The 12815-nt window shown below is 35.1% G+C and overlaps 1 protein-coding gene and 1 long non-coding RNA gene across 5 annotated transcripts in view; one reads left to right on the forward strand and one right to left on the reverse strand.

Annotated features, from left to right (window-relative positions):
• The window catches only part of GALNTL6 (polypeptide N-acetylgalactosaminyltransferase like 6), a 1207198-nt gene that overhangs the window by 376829 nt on the left and 817554 nt on the right, over window positions 1–12815 (reverse strand). The gene's annotated exons all lie outside the window — the stretch shown is intronic.
• Window positions 1–12815, forward strand: part of LOC103884776 — a 36558-nt gene that overhangs the window by 7678 nt on the left and 16065 nt on the right. For 2 of the 3 annotated variants that reach the window (XR_004182556.1, XR_002521885.2), the window contains exon 3: window positions 5216–5298. The exons of the other annotated variant lie outside the window; for it this stretch is intronic. This is a non-coding gene — a long non-coding RNA (uncharacterized LOC103884776). Of the gene's footprint in view, window positions 1–5215; window positions 5299–12815 lie in introns of those variants that run through there. 3 annotated transcript variants of the gene reach the window in all.

The raw sequence follows: 12815 nt of genomic DNA on the forward strand, positions 1-12815 counted from the left end.
GAAGGGGTGACGGGATGGGGGAATAAAGAGGGGCTGCTTAAAGAAGCGACAAAAACATAATTAGATAGAAGGAATAAGATCTAGTGTTCAGTAGCACCACAGGATGACTACAGTTAACAATAACTTACTGTATACTTCAAAATAACTAGAAGAAAAGAATTGGAGCATTCCAAATACAAAGAAAAGATAAATATTTGAGGTGACGGATATCCCAATTATCTTGATTTGATCATTACACACTATATGACTATCAAAATATCACATGTACCCCATAAATATGTTCAACTGAGTATACATACAAATTTTTAAAAAGAAATTAAAGCTATTATGATTATTGAATAAAAGAAGACATCATAGTGCCCCAAAAGCTTGATCCTTCACTCTCTGTGAAACTTATACCTTAGTACTCATTCGTTCATTAATAAATTAAACAAATTATAGTATCTACCTCATAGGAGGCTTGTGTGGATGAGATAGGATTAAATGATCGAATACATATATGCTGCTTACAATAAGATGTGGTACAAAGTAGCACTCAATAAGCAGTTTATGCTTCTTCATGCATTCTTACATTAAATATTAAATTTCATGGTGTCACCAGGTTTGAAGCATGAATTTTTTTAAAGTGAAGAAACTGAAGTAGAGAGAATTGAAATGACTTGTCACCAACCTGTCTACTTTAGTTATTGCAACCAGGGCTAGAAACCATGTTTACTCTGATGCTTTTTATAGCTGAGATGATTGTCACCATCAGTGTGTCTGTCATTACCAACATGATTTTCAGAACTTTAAATCATTTATACATATTACAAAATAACCTCAAGGTGTAGCTGGGGCCACCTCATCTTTTTAGACTTCAATGCATTTTGATTCAAACACCCACAAGCAGTAGTGGCTAATTTGATGTGCTTCCTAATATCATTGGGGATTCTTGGGAAGACATTTCATTCCTGGCTTTGACATCCCTGTCCCTGTTTCCTCCTTTTGTGCCCAAATTTGAAATGCAGCCCCATTTCCTTGTACCCACGAAGATATTTCTGAGTGTGCCGACCGCTGAATGGTGAGAGAGTGGGTTAATACATAGCCTTACCTTCACTTGACCCCCACTTGCCATAGAAATTAATCAGGCACTTTTCCCTCACACTCTCTCCTTTCATACCCTAGTCCACACCTGCAAATTTTACTGACTACTTTTGTAGGGTTATGACCATGTCTTTGAGTGAGGTGAGAGTTGGGTGCTAGTGTGAGTTCACACCCTTCCCCTTCATCTACCAAATGGCCTGATGGTGTATTTTCTAAGCAATATCAGTTCTTTTCCTAAGGAACTTAAAAAAAATTCTAATTCTAATTCTAAAGAAACAAAAAGATTAGTTTTCAGACAATGCCTTATTAAGGTATGAACACTTTCCCCATGCCTTTCAAAAGAAAAAAAACAAATAAACTCACAAAGATTGATTGGTAAAAAATAGCTAGCAGCTATGGGCTTATTTTACTTCATGCTTCAACTCTTCGCTGACCTTTAGAAGATGAATTTCTTCTTTGTTGTGTAACTGCTGTTCTGTGGAATCATCATTAATTATCGTGAGCCACAAACAAAACCCACCATGATGGATTATCTCACAGCATAATTACTGACTCTAATCATAGACAGCTCAGACTCAGAGGTGCTAGGTATCAGGACAGTAAGTTTTGCATGCATATTTCAAGAAAGTATCATGAAGCTTGAAGAAGAGAAAAGAGAAAGACTATTAGTACTAGCAGAGCTCAGTGGTCTGTCAGCATGTATTTTTGACTAATGGTTAACAAGTCCACAGTGAAATCAACAATGGTTACAATCTTGCCTCCTCTTTCTCCTCCTCCTTTTCCTTTTTCTCTTGCTAATGAAAGGAGGTTATTGCAATTTTGCCACATAGTAAGCCTTTAAACCAAATTCTCTACTCTGTGCTCATAACAGAGCAGAAAGAAAAAATAAATGTTCTTCTCATTTAACTCAAAAATACTGCACTATAGATATATCTGCTCCTACAAGCAATTCATGTTAAGCAAGCACATTTTTCTTTCCCCAGTAGACTGTGCAAAGCACATCTGCTCTGGTTTTCAAAAGACAAAATACCTGTGTGCCTCACCAACAAGTTATTTGTTAGAATTAAAGAGAAACTTTAAGGAGTGCTTAGGCCCTCAGGTTTGACCTTCAGCCATCTCTTACATAAGAAAATTAATAGTTAATTGGTCACTTTAGTGGCCCATCTGAACTAAGCAGCTTAATAAAGTAGTAAAATATGTGTGTTCCTTTGAGAAACAGAATACCCTGTCATTGCATACATGGGTAAAGAATGATGCTTAGGAGATTGGAAGGCTGTATCTAGAAAAGGGGTGCTCATGAATCTTGTCTGTTTTCTAAAGAGCTCATTTGTCTCACCAGCACCATTAGGTTCATATCGTTTACTCAGTTTCCATGTAGTAAACTGTAGCCACATCAGACGAATCTGCTTCAACTTTTATGTAACAAAACTGTGAGTTGCTTATCAGTGGACATGGATTCCAAGGTTAAAGGTCACATAATCTGAGCATGCCCAGATGAACCTAAGTGTGCTACCACAAGGGGAGCCTGAGTGCTCAGACCTAGGAGCAGGGGCTAAATTAAGAAGCAGACACTGCATGGCAGTGTCCAGGATCCAATCAGATTGAGCTTTTGCATCACCCCATGGCCAGACCCAACCCTAGCTCAGGGAGACAGATTGGAGCATTTCCTCCTGTCTTGCCACGTGATTTTCAAAAATGCTTTTCTTTTCTTGAAAGCTGGTGCCATGGTATAGACCTCTGTGTACCTTGGGCAGTGAGCCAGTTGACACTAGGTAACAAAATGACAATGAAATAGCATTAATTATATGGTACATTTAAAAAAATATGTGGCCTGTCACATGTGTTTTTGACTAATGTTTATCAAATCCACAGTAAAATCAGCAGTGGTTACACTCATTCTTTCCTTTTCTTCTTCATGCTTCTTTTTCTCTTCTTTAATGAAAAGAGGTACTTGCAATTATTTCACTAATAAAATTTGAAACCAAATTCTCTACATTATGTTAGAAAAATGTGGATGATGATACTTTTAACTTATCTTCTTTATTTTTTGTAAAATAAAATATTTGGAAGAACAGAATTGCCAAAATATGTTTTGGGAATCAAATTTGTTTCCAAGGAAATATAACTCTAAAATTATAATGTAGAAGATTTGACATATATATTTGGGATACTACTCTTGAGGTCATGTCTTTTTAGAGGGAGGAAATAAGACGTGCTTTGAGGGCAGAAGACACCTAGGTTTTGTAGTGTCAACTATGCCCTTTATGAGCTGTGTATATTTGGACAAGTTACTTACCCATTCTAAGCCTCATCTGTAAAATGAAGATAATAAAAATGCTTTATCAAATGATGGACATAGGGCTTAAGGATCAGGTACAGGTCTTATACCAGTGTCTGGTGAATAGTAGGACCTAAATAAGTGCTCACTCTTATATTCTAATGAGACTAGCTTAAAGGAGGAAAAGGCTTTAGATTTGATGGCTGTGAGTGCAAATGATAAAAATTAGTAAGTATAAGTTGGATATATGGCATTAAAAATGATTGTCTTAAAGGCACACATGCAACAACAACCACCATCACAAACCTGAAACCTATCAGCATGGTTAAAATGGGCAAAGGGTTTTGAAGCTAATGGGAAGTAATTTATTTCTGGTAGTATTAAAAGAAGTAAAGAGATTTTCTTCAAATTTCTAATTTTAAATGGAATTAAATATTATAAAAATCTATGACCTAAAACACACCCATTATAGAATTGTATTGATCCTCATAGCATTATGAACCTGTGCTCTTAAATTTAGACTGCTTGAATTCAAGCTCGGCGCCTTACTAGCTGTTTTACTTGGGCCAGTTGCGTAACCTCTCAACGTCTCATTTTCTTCATCTGTAAAAATGGATAAAGTTATGATATCTACTAGAATGTCATGAGGATTAAATGGTTAATACTACAAAGTATTTACAACAGTAAAATAGCAAACGTTGTTATTATTACTATAATTCTAAACTAATTTTGCTCCATGATCCTAGGCCAAAGAAGGAAAAAGAAAATGTTGTGGTTTTTCTTCTCTACTTTTCTTCAGAAACAACATGATTGAAGGGTTTGCTTGTTTCTGTTAAGTAAATGACAGCACTGCTTGACATGGTTGGCTGATCAGCAGAGTGAGACAGCAGTGACAGCTTGCATTTATGGGAAGTTCAGCATGCAGTCCGGAATATTTTATTTCCAGATTGCCTGAGGAGTTTCTAACGTTCAAAATGGATGACACTAGAGATTCACCAAGGGAAATTTATCATGTAATTCAATATTCATAGAACGTTTTTTATTACAATGATTTTGACCTAAATCTGAAAAAAATGCTCTAGTAAGATAGCATTTAAAAGAAAAATTAAATAAATCAGCTGGGGCCCTTGGAAAGGATTAGTGAACTAAAGTTAAGGTTGATTTTGACACAAGAAGTAGAACTCTGGGAAGTTTTTCTTTGTTTTCTGCAAGAAAATAATCGTTCAGTTGAGAACAAATGCTTATGCCTGGAAATTAATCATAATTGTACGTACAGTGTACAGCCACGGAGCTACTATGTAAACCAGAATAAAGGAGACATTAAGCAATCTGAGCTTCCACTTTTAAAAATGTGTGTTTATATTTGAATCATATTTTCATTTTTACCATTTGTATGGAGTGAAGTCCACTAATCTGAAGGTTAATTTTCCTTGGTTAATTCTGAAAATATTTCCAGTGAAAATGGCTTAATGATGATGAGAACTGTTCTCTCTCTCTCTCTGTCTCTGTGTGTGTGTATGTTTGAGAGAGAGATAGAGAGAGAGAAAAGAGTATGTGTGTGTTTTGTTAACACATAAACAAATTTATGCTATCACACAACACATGTCCAACAGATTTAAGATAATACCAGGACAGTTATGCACATTAAAATATATGCTGTCCACTCTGTAGTGGAAAACAAGGTGCCAAGTTTTGTAGATACAGTTACGAATAATGCATAGTGTTGATCCTCAAAAAGCACATAGTCTAGTGAGAAAACAAGGAGTCAGAAATTATAATTTTTACAACCTCTCTTGTCAGTCACAAATGCAGATTCTATTCCAGATCATGAAATTATCTATATGTTTTATTCAGGATCTCGAAAATGAAGTCCTAAATGATGGAAGAACACAAGAGAAGAGCACAACCTCTTGTAGTAAAGTGTATCTGTTGGGGGGAAGATAGCAAGGTATTTTTTTTTTTCCCTCTTTCTTAGGATACATAGAAGCAGAATGTTGAACTAAGACCTTGAAAAGAGGAAAAAAAAGTAAGGTCATATAAAAAAAAGAAGGCCGGGCACAGTGGCTCACGCCTGTAATACCAGCACTTCGGGAGGCCGAGGCAGGTGGATCATCTGAGGTCAAGAGTTCGAGACCAGCCTGGCTAACATGGTGAAACCCCATTTCTACTAAGAATACAAAAAATTAGCCGGGCATGGTGGCATGTGCCTAAAATCCCAGCTACTCGGGAGGCTGAGACAGGAGAATCGCTTGAACCCAGGAGTGGAGGTTGCAGTGAGCCGACATTGTGCCATTGCACTCCATTTTGGGCAAAAAGAGCAAAATTCTGTCTCAAAAAAAAAAAAAAAAAAAAAAAAGACAAGAAATAGACGTTAAAGTGCAATAGCTTAGCAAACGAAGGACAAAATTAGTTGAAGAAAGTCATGGGAGATGGTCAACAACATACAAAGTTAAAGCAAGTAGGAGAAGAGAGATGAGAGAAAGCCACTGGATTTGTGGAAAAGCACATTTTGATCTTTGATAAGCAGGTAGTTTCAGAAGAGTTTTAAAGTCAGATGAAAGCGGGCAGAAACTAAGATGAGATTGAATCAGGATAGAACTTGGAAGTAAAAGTACACACCAAATATTTGAAAATCTTAGCAACTAAAACAGAAAGAATTTATGGGTGTTAAAAGAAATAGAAGGTGAATCAAGAAAAAAGCTTTAGGAAATAGAAAATCTTCTCATATTGGAAAAAGGAAGGAATCCTACGTATTGAATCAGATTGAGAAGTATTGGCTAATTGTGGAGTGAAATTCTGGGATTAAAGGAAAGAAAGGTGAGTTAAAATTTAGTTCAGTACTCATTTCAGAAAGTAGGAGAAAATATTTACCCAGATTATAAGGAAAGATGAGATGACATGTTGAAAATAATGGAAATCCTCTTTTTTCTTTCCTCTCATTAAAATTCATGCCCTGGGGATAGAGTCTGTTCTTAAACAAATATAAAGAATTCTTGCATGATTTAGGGCATGCCTGCGTCCACAAACTCTTCTTTCAGTGCTATTTCGGTTGCTTTTTATGCTAAAGGCACCATGTTTCTCTTTCAACAGCTCAGTCAGGTCATGCTTTTCCCACTTCAGGACACTTGCACATGATCTTACCTTCCTTGGAAATAGTTTTGTTCTTTTGACTTCGACTAATGCAACATTTACTCCAAAGCTCAGTAAAATATCCCATCCTAAGAGATTTCTTCTTTAAACCAGAAATTCAGCTTAGATTTCTCTATTTTACTTTTAAACCATCCTATTCTTTTTTGAGAAAAAAATTTGCAACTATGAATAACCTTGACACTCCTGAATTTGGAGATTGCAACTGACTGTTGTAAAATGCATGTCACTGGCTACAGACGGACTTTGCTGACAAATGGAAAACCAATCCCCATTCTTACCTCCTTAAACATAATCTAGATGACTTTTCCAATTGTCCAGTGAAATACAGGAGTGTTCTAAACACTGCATTTTATGGATTCTAAGACTCATATTAGCAACTCTGTATTACAGTTTCTCCGAGTCTTGACTGAAGCTGAGTTCTTCCAGATAGGATTTGCCATTTATTTCTTCTATTAGCCAACCTGGGACTTCTTTATGCCTCTGGTCTTTGGGACCATAATGGTGGTATGAATTCAGAGTTGCAAATCTGTGTGAGCATTCCTTATGGTTCAAATTCTCAGGAATTCAAAGGACATTTGTTTTCCCTGCCTCTATTCAGTGATAAGGTTGAGACATGCAAACTTAATTTTACTTTCTGTGTTGTAGCTTTAATTATCATTAATTTTACACTTTGTTTTTCAGCCTTGTCTGGGGAGGAGGGTATGTACTATCAGATTCTCCAAACTTAATTTATAGTTTGTATATAAAATAGTAATGTGTAATAATCAATGACAACTTATAATGTATGGTTTGTTATATATGATGAAATAAGGTAGTATTTTTCTCCTTATTCACAGAGACTACTTGTGGGAGTTTAACCAGTTAGTCAGTGAGAAGAGTTCCTTTTGTGCATGTACTAGTTGAGGAACAATTGTTTTTTGTTTGCTTACTATATGCCAGGCAATGTTGTCTGCACTGGGGATTGAAAGTGAAAAAATCAGACCAAAATCCTTGCCCTCATGAAGTTTAATTCTAGTTCCTATGTAATATTGTGAAACTTGAAGTTGTTTGCAATAAAATTGCATTTACAGCACTAATCACCAGTGTGACCTGAGTAATTCCTGTTGCAACATCATTTCCCTTTTATAGAACTCATTACAAGTATAATTAAGTCAAAGTGCAACAGTTGGCTTGTTGTCTTTCCTCACTGTAAGCTCCATGGGTTCCGGTACTGCTGTTTTTCTTTGGGCCGGAAGTCCCTGCACCTAAAGCAGGCCTGGAATCCAGTGGATGGACAATAAACATGGACCAATAAGAGAGTGTGGTGTACAACATTTACCTAAAAATTGACTAAGTTCTAATCAACAAGTAAAAGTCTTTCAGCAGTTTTTATATTAAATGTGAATACAGTAAATTTGACTATAGTAAATGTGACTATGGTAAATTTGAAACCCTCTGTTTCCCACTTCTTGAAAAAATACTGAATTACTCATATTACAGTCTACACTAAGAATTATGATATCATGCTTTCTTACATGCTTTCGTCTTTAGGAAAACTTTTCAGCCTCATATATGCAATTTTTTAGACATTATAAAAAATTATTTGCTTAGCCCCTTTCATTTTATTTTATTTTATATTTTGATTATCAGTTCTCATTATTTTGTGTTATTTTCTTTTTTGGAAATACTGTTATTCAAAGTCAATTCTTTACATTCTGTTCCCAAAGTCCATTGTCATCTGTGACATTAACAGACATCTCTTTCCATTTCTTCCACATTATAGATATGTATTCATATTTATTTTCTGTAGCACTCTGGCGGTATTGGGCCAGATTTTTAAGGCTTATCATTATTTGTTATTGATTCGATTGACTTTTGGTTCTTTGAATTCTCTGTTTATTCTGACCTATTACTGTTAAATAGATGTAAATGGCCTTTGATCTTATTCATGCTAAGTAGCAATTCTCTATTTTTTTCCTGACTCATTAAGAAAATATTTTCTGAAGAAGGTTATTTTTCCTAGGCCCTTAGGTATCTCTTGTCTTCTGTTATGCTTTTTTATTTTAAATGGTAACATTGTGACTTTTATCTGTTTATTCATATATGAATTTACTTTGGTTGCTGTTTCTTCTTATACAAAACTCAAGATACTGCTGAATAATGAGGTCCCGGAGTTCTTTTTAGAAACACAGCAACTTCCTGGACTCTGGCTTGTGGTGCAAGGGCATGTTAGAGGGGGACTCACTCCTGACACTGTAATCCTCAATCTCATCACCAGGTGGACATCCCTGAAGGATCCAGGGATGAAGACCAAGAGGATTGGGCCTCTTTCTGTACCATGAAAACTGTTTGTTTGCAGGCAACTTTGAGATATAATCATGGGAATTGGGGGATATTTCTACCATAAGCTTTCTACTGCTGAATACCTCTGTACCTAGGGCAGTTAATAAAACACAAACTTTCTAGAAATGCTGTGACCTTCTTGGCTACATCTGAGGCCAATAAACACAAATTATGTTTGAGCGCTTTGTGCTGAATGAGATTTGTGCCTAGGAAAGCAATTTAACAAAACTTCCTCAATTTACAAGAAAAATAATGTATGCAATATGTATAAGGTCACCTTGATAATAAGACAACCTTCTGTTTTGTGAAATAAATGCTTCATTTTATTAACTTGAAAGTAAACATTTTTAGCAATAAATGTGAAATAATCACACATCTACACTTAATAATTAACTTATACATATGTGTACAAACCATTTATCATATAAAATAATACTTTAGAATAATTGTTGTGCTTCTGATTATTCAGGAGATAATTTTATAAAAATTCTTTATACACACATTTAACTTCAGTTATTTGTTATCACTAAAAAACACTTTGTGATTGTTCTAACACAGAAGAGAGCACATCATCATGGGATAATTAAGCCATTAATAGAAATACAGGCAGTTTTCTTCTAAAAATTCATTTTATGTCTATTTGTTGTTTCCTCACCATAATTGGTTACTGTAACACTTGGAGAGTTGTCTTTAAAGACTTTATTTACAGTAACATTCAATACTTGGAGCTGAGAAGCTGCACACTCAGCAATAATGACTACAATCTATGCTTGTCCGCTCCTTGTTTTTTAAACAAATTTCTTTGGGTGACATCTGAGAATTATAAACTACCAGTGGCTGAGGCTGCTTCAGGCTAATGTATTTTTCTTGTTTGCTCAAAATAAACTGAGAATGTGACTTGTAATATAAAAAAGAAAAAGTTGTATAGATTTGAATATAAGGCAACTACTTCTGCTTTGTTTTTAAGAAAAAATTTCACCTTACATTGAAGCATGGGGTAAAAATAAACTTAGTTTGGACACCTCAAAAATGGGCATTAAGTTACTCTAACAAAATTGTTAACTATTGAATTAGAACTTGAAGCTATGATTTTAATCTCCTTCAGCCATCTGAACTAAGTGTAGTTGTCAAATGCAAATCTGATTTTTCAGAGGTAAGGTAAAGAGTAAGGGACAGCCCCGTTCACAGGAAAAAAAGTTAAGATTTTGGTGAAGTATTGGGCAAAGGACTTATAAAAAATGGCCTAATCCAGGGAGAATTATTTACCAGGTGACATCTTGAAGCTGGCAGGAGAAAAGGCCTAGAATGCAAATACCAGCAAAAGAAAGTAAACGTGTTAGTTGGAGGAAGACAGATTTTGTGTGTTTAGTGTAAGCTGATATTCTCGATGCTTACAGCTACGCCTGGCTTCCTGATGACTCAGCATATATTGTATTGTTCACTGAATGAATGTAGACTCGGTCTTTGGGTATGTCCTGATTTTCTTGGAGTTAAAATCGTGTTGAATCCTGTTTCTTCCATTTATGAGTCATTTGACTTTGGGTAAGATAAGCCTTAGTTTTCTTATGAATAAAACGGAAATTCCAATAATTCATATTCATAAAGGATTTTCTGAAAAGTCAATTGTGTAACATCTATAAACTAACTACTAACTAATATTAACATTGAGTGTCATCAGAGTAAAAGATTCTTGTGTTCCCAGGAAAAGACTGTATTTTGAACGTCCTAACAAGCAATCACCAGAAACAGCTTTAAACCCTTCTCAATGATAAAGGACAACTGACTTTAGAAGCTTTAGGAGCTGTATTTCTGAGGCCCGGCCAATGAGTTAAGCCTTTGGCTTCCCAACGTCAGTCAGTGAGCAACAATCTTGCTTCCGTAGTCCAGCTCATGGAAACCAGCAGACATCCAATCTGGCACCAGTAATCCTGCTACACAGCTTAAGGTCAACCAATCCCTAGTCCCACCCAATTCTAAAGATCTACCCATGCCAGAGCCCACACCTCCATAAACCCAGTAAGACGAGTTCTTTGCTATTCTCAGAGAGACTGTTTTACAAGCACATATCTCCCTCACATAGCAAGCAATAAACTCAGCCTTGTTAGTTTGTTTCAGATATTGAATAGTGGGTGGCTTCCTTGACAAGTGTCTGACATACAAGAAACAGTTAATAAATTTAATGATAGCATTGTGACTGTTTCCATTGTTATTACTGTTAATCATTTCATTACCATTGTAGGGTGTACTGGGAGATCGACCTGTCCTTTTCGGCAGTCAGGAAAAAAAATAATTATAAAAATAAGAAGTAGGGAGAAATGATTGAGGATTTTTCATCAGTCAATTCAGGATATCTTTTTTTATGTAATGCAGAGCTGTGGTGGGAGGAGGGGTGTTCAGCATTATTACTTCTCAGGAAATCCATGCAAAGTTAAATAGCAGAACTATGAAGCTATAGGCAGATCAGACAGGGGTTCTTGAGAAATTAATCTATAAAATAGAAGGAATGCTAAAATTTCAACATAGTATCAGAAGAGCATGCCTCAGCCTAGGTCCTGAAATAGTAGAAACCACCACTTTTACTCTGGGGTAGACAAAGGTTTATGTACCTTCACTCTTAACCCTGCTCTCACCTACCCCAACCTTTCAGCAATACATTGAAGAAGAATATTAGAAATTCTAGTGACCTTTGCTTTGCACTTTTATTCTAGGTGATATAATACATGAAGACTGTGAGTCAAGGCCTGAGTGGTGTCCTCCATATTACCTTTTGGGAAACATATTGAAAAGCCAGATATCATTTCTAAAGTTTACTTTACTGTGTGAAGCTCCTCACCAAACCTATTCTCCTAAAGCCTACCTGGCATTTTCTATCTGGGTGAAAGGGAGTGAGGATGGGCTTAACTGACAATAATTAACTGACCTTGAAGGCCCAGAGTTTTCCCTAAGGACATATTGTGTTGTGAACAACAAAAGTTAGGACCTAATTTTTCCCTACCTAGGAAACCTCTGCAGGGTGGGTTTACAGCTCTTACTTCATCTTTACATATAATGATGTTACTAAGAAATCATTCCAAGTCTTGATTTTCATTGTCATTCTTACTTCCAAAGGGACAAATTAACTAGAATTAATTTGAGTAAATGCTGGTGAAGAATAATTCTTCCTTGTAATTTTCTAATGTCAAGATTTGTATTGACTAGAAAAAAATCTTTTTCAGGAGTCTAAAAACGGTAATTTGAGCTCCTAAATATTAACATGATGTTGTTAAACAATATGATTGATTGAAGCTATCAGCATAGTATTTCACAGCTTTACTTGAAGAATAATTTTAAGAATTTCTTTCTATTCCAAAAGAATAGTTGTTCTAATATTTGAAAGTCTTTATAAAGAAAATTTGTAAAACAAAAATGAATTTATTACAAGGGATTAGTGTAAATGTAGTAAAATCAACCATAGTATCAAATACTGTATTATATAAAAGTAAATACAAGGACTATGTAGTACTAACCATTATAAAGAAGAAGAGCTGGATGCAAGGGTTATGTATAAAAATTAATTGTATTTCCATATATTAGCAACGAATAAATAGAAAATAAAAACACCATTCACAGTATTTTTAGAATATTAATACCTAGAAATAAATCTATAATAGTTGTGAAGTTCTCTACATTCATAACTATAAAAGTTTGCAGAGAAAAAATAAAGGCATAAATAGAGAAATATACCATGTTCATAGACTGGAAAAAAATTGACATTGTTAAAATGCTGATTATTTAATCCCCAAAGCTATCTATAGATTTAATACAATGCCAGTCAAAACCCCAATCTTTTCTGGGAGGGAGGAATTCAAAAGCTGATTCTAAAACTTACATGGTAATACAAAATGCCTAGAAGGGACCTGACAATCTTTTAGAAAAAGAAAAATGTTGGATAGCATATAGTATAAAATATAAATACTTTCTATACAGCTATGGTAATTAAGAC

Source organism: Papio anubis, chromosome 3, assembly GCF_008728515.1.
Source record: "Papio anubis isolate 15944 chromosome 3, Panubis1.0, whole genome shotgun sequence".
NCBI classification, from domain to species: domain Eukaryota; kingdom Metazoa; phylum Chordata; class Mammalia; order Primates; family Cercopithecidae; genus Papio; species Papio anubis.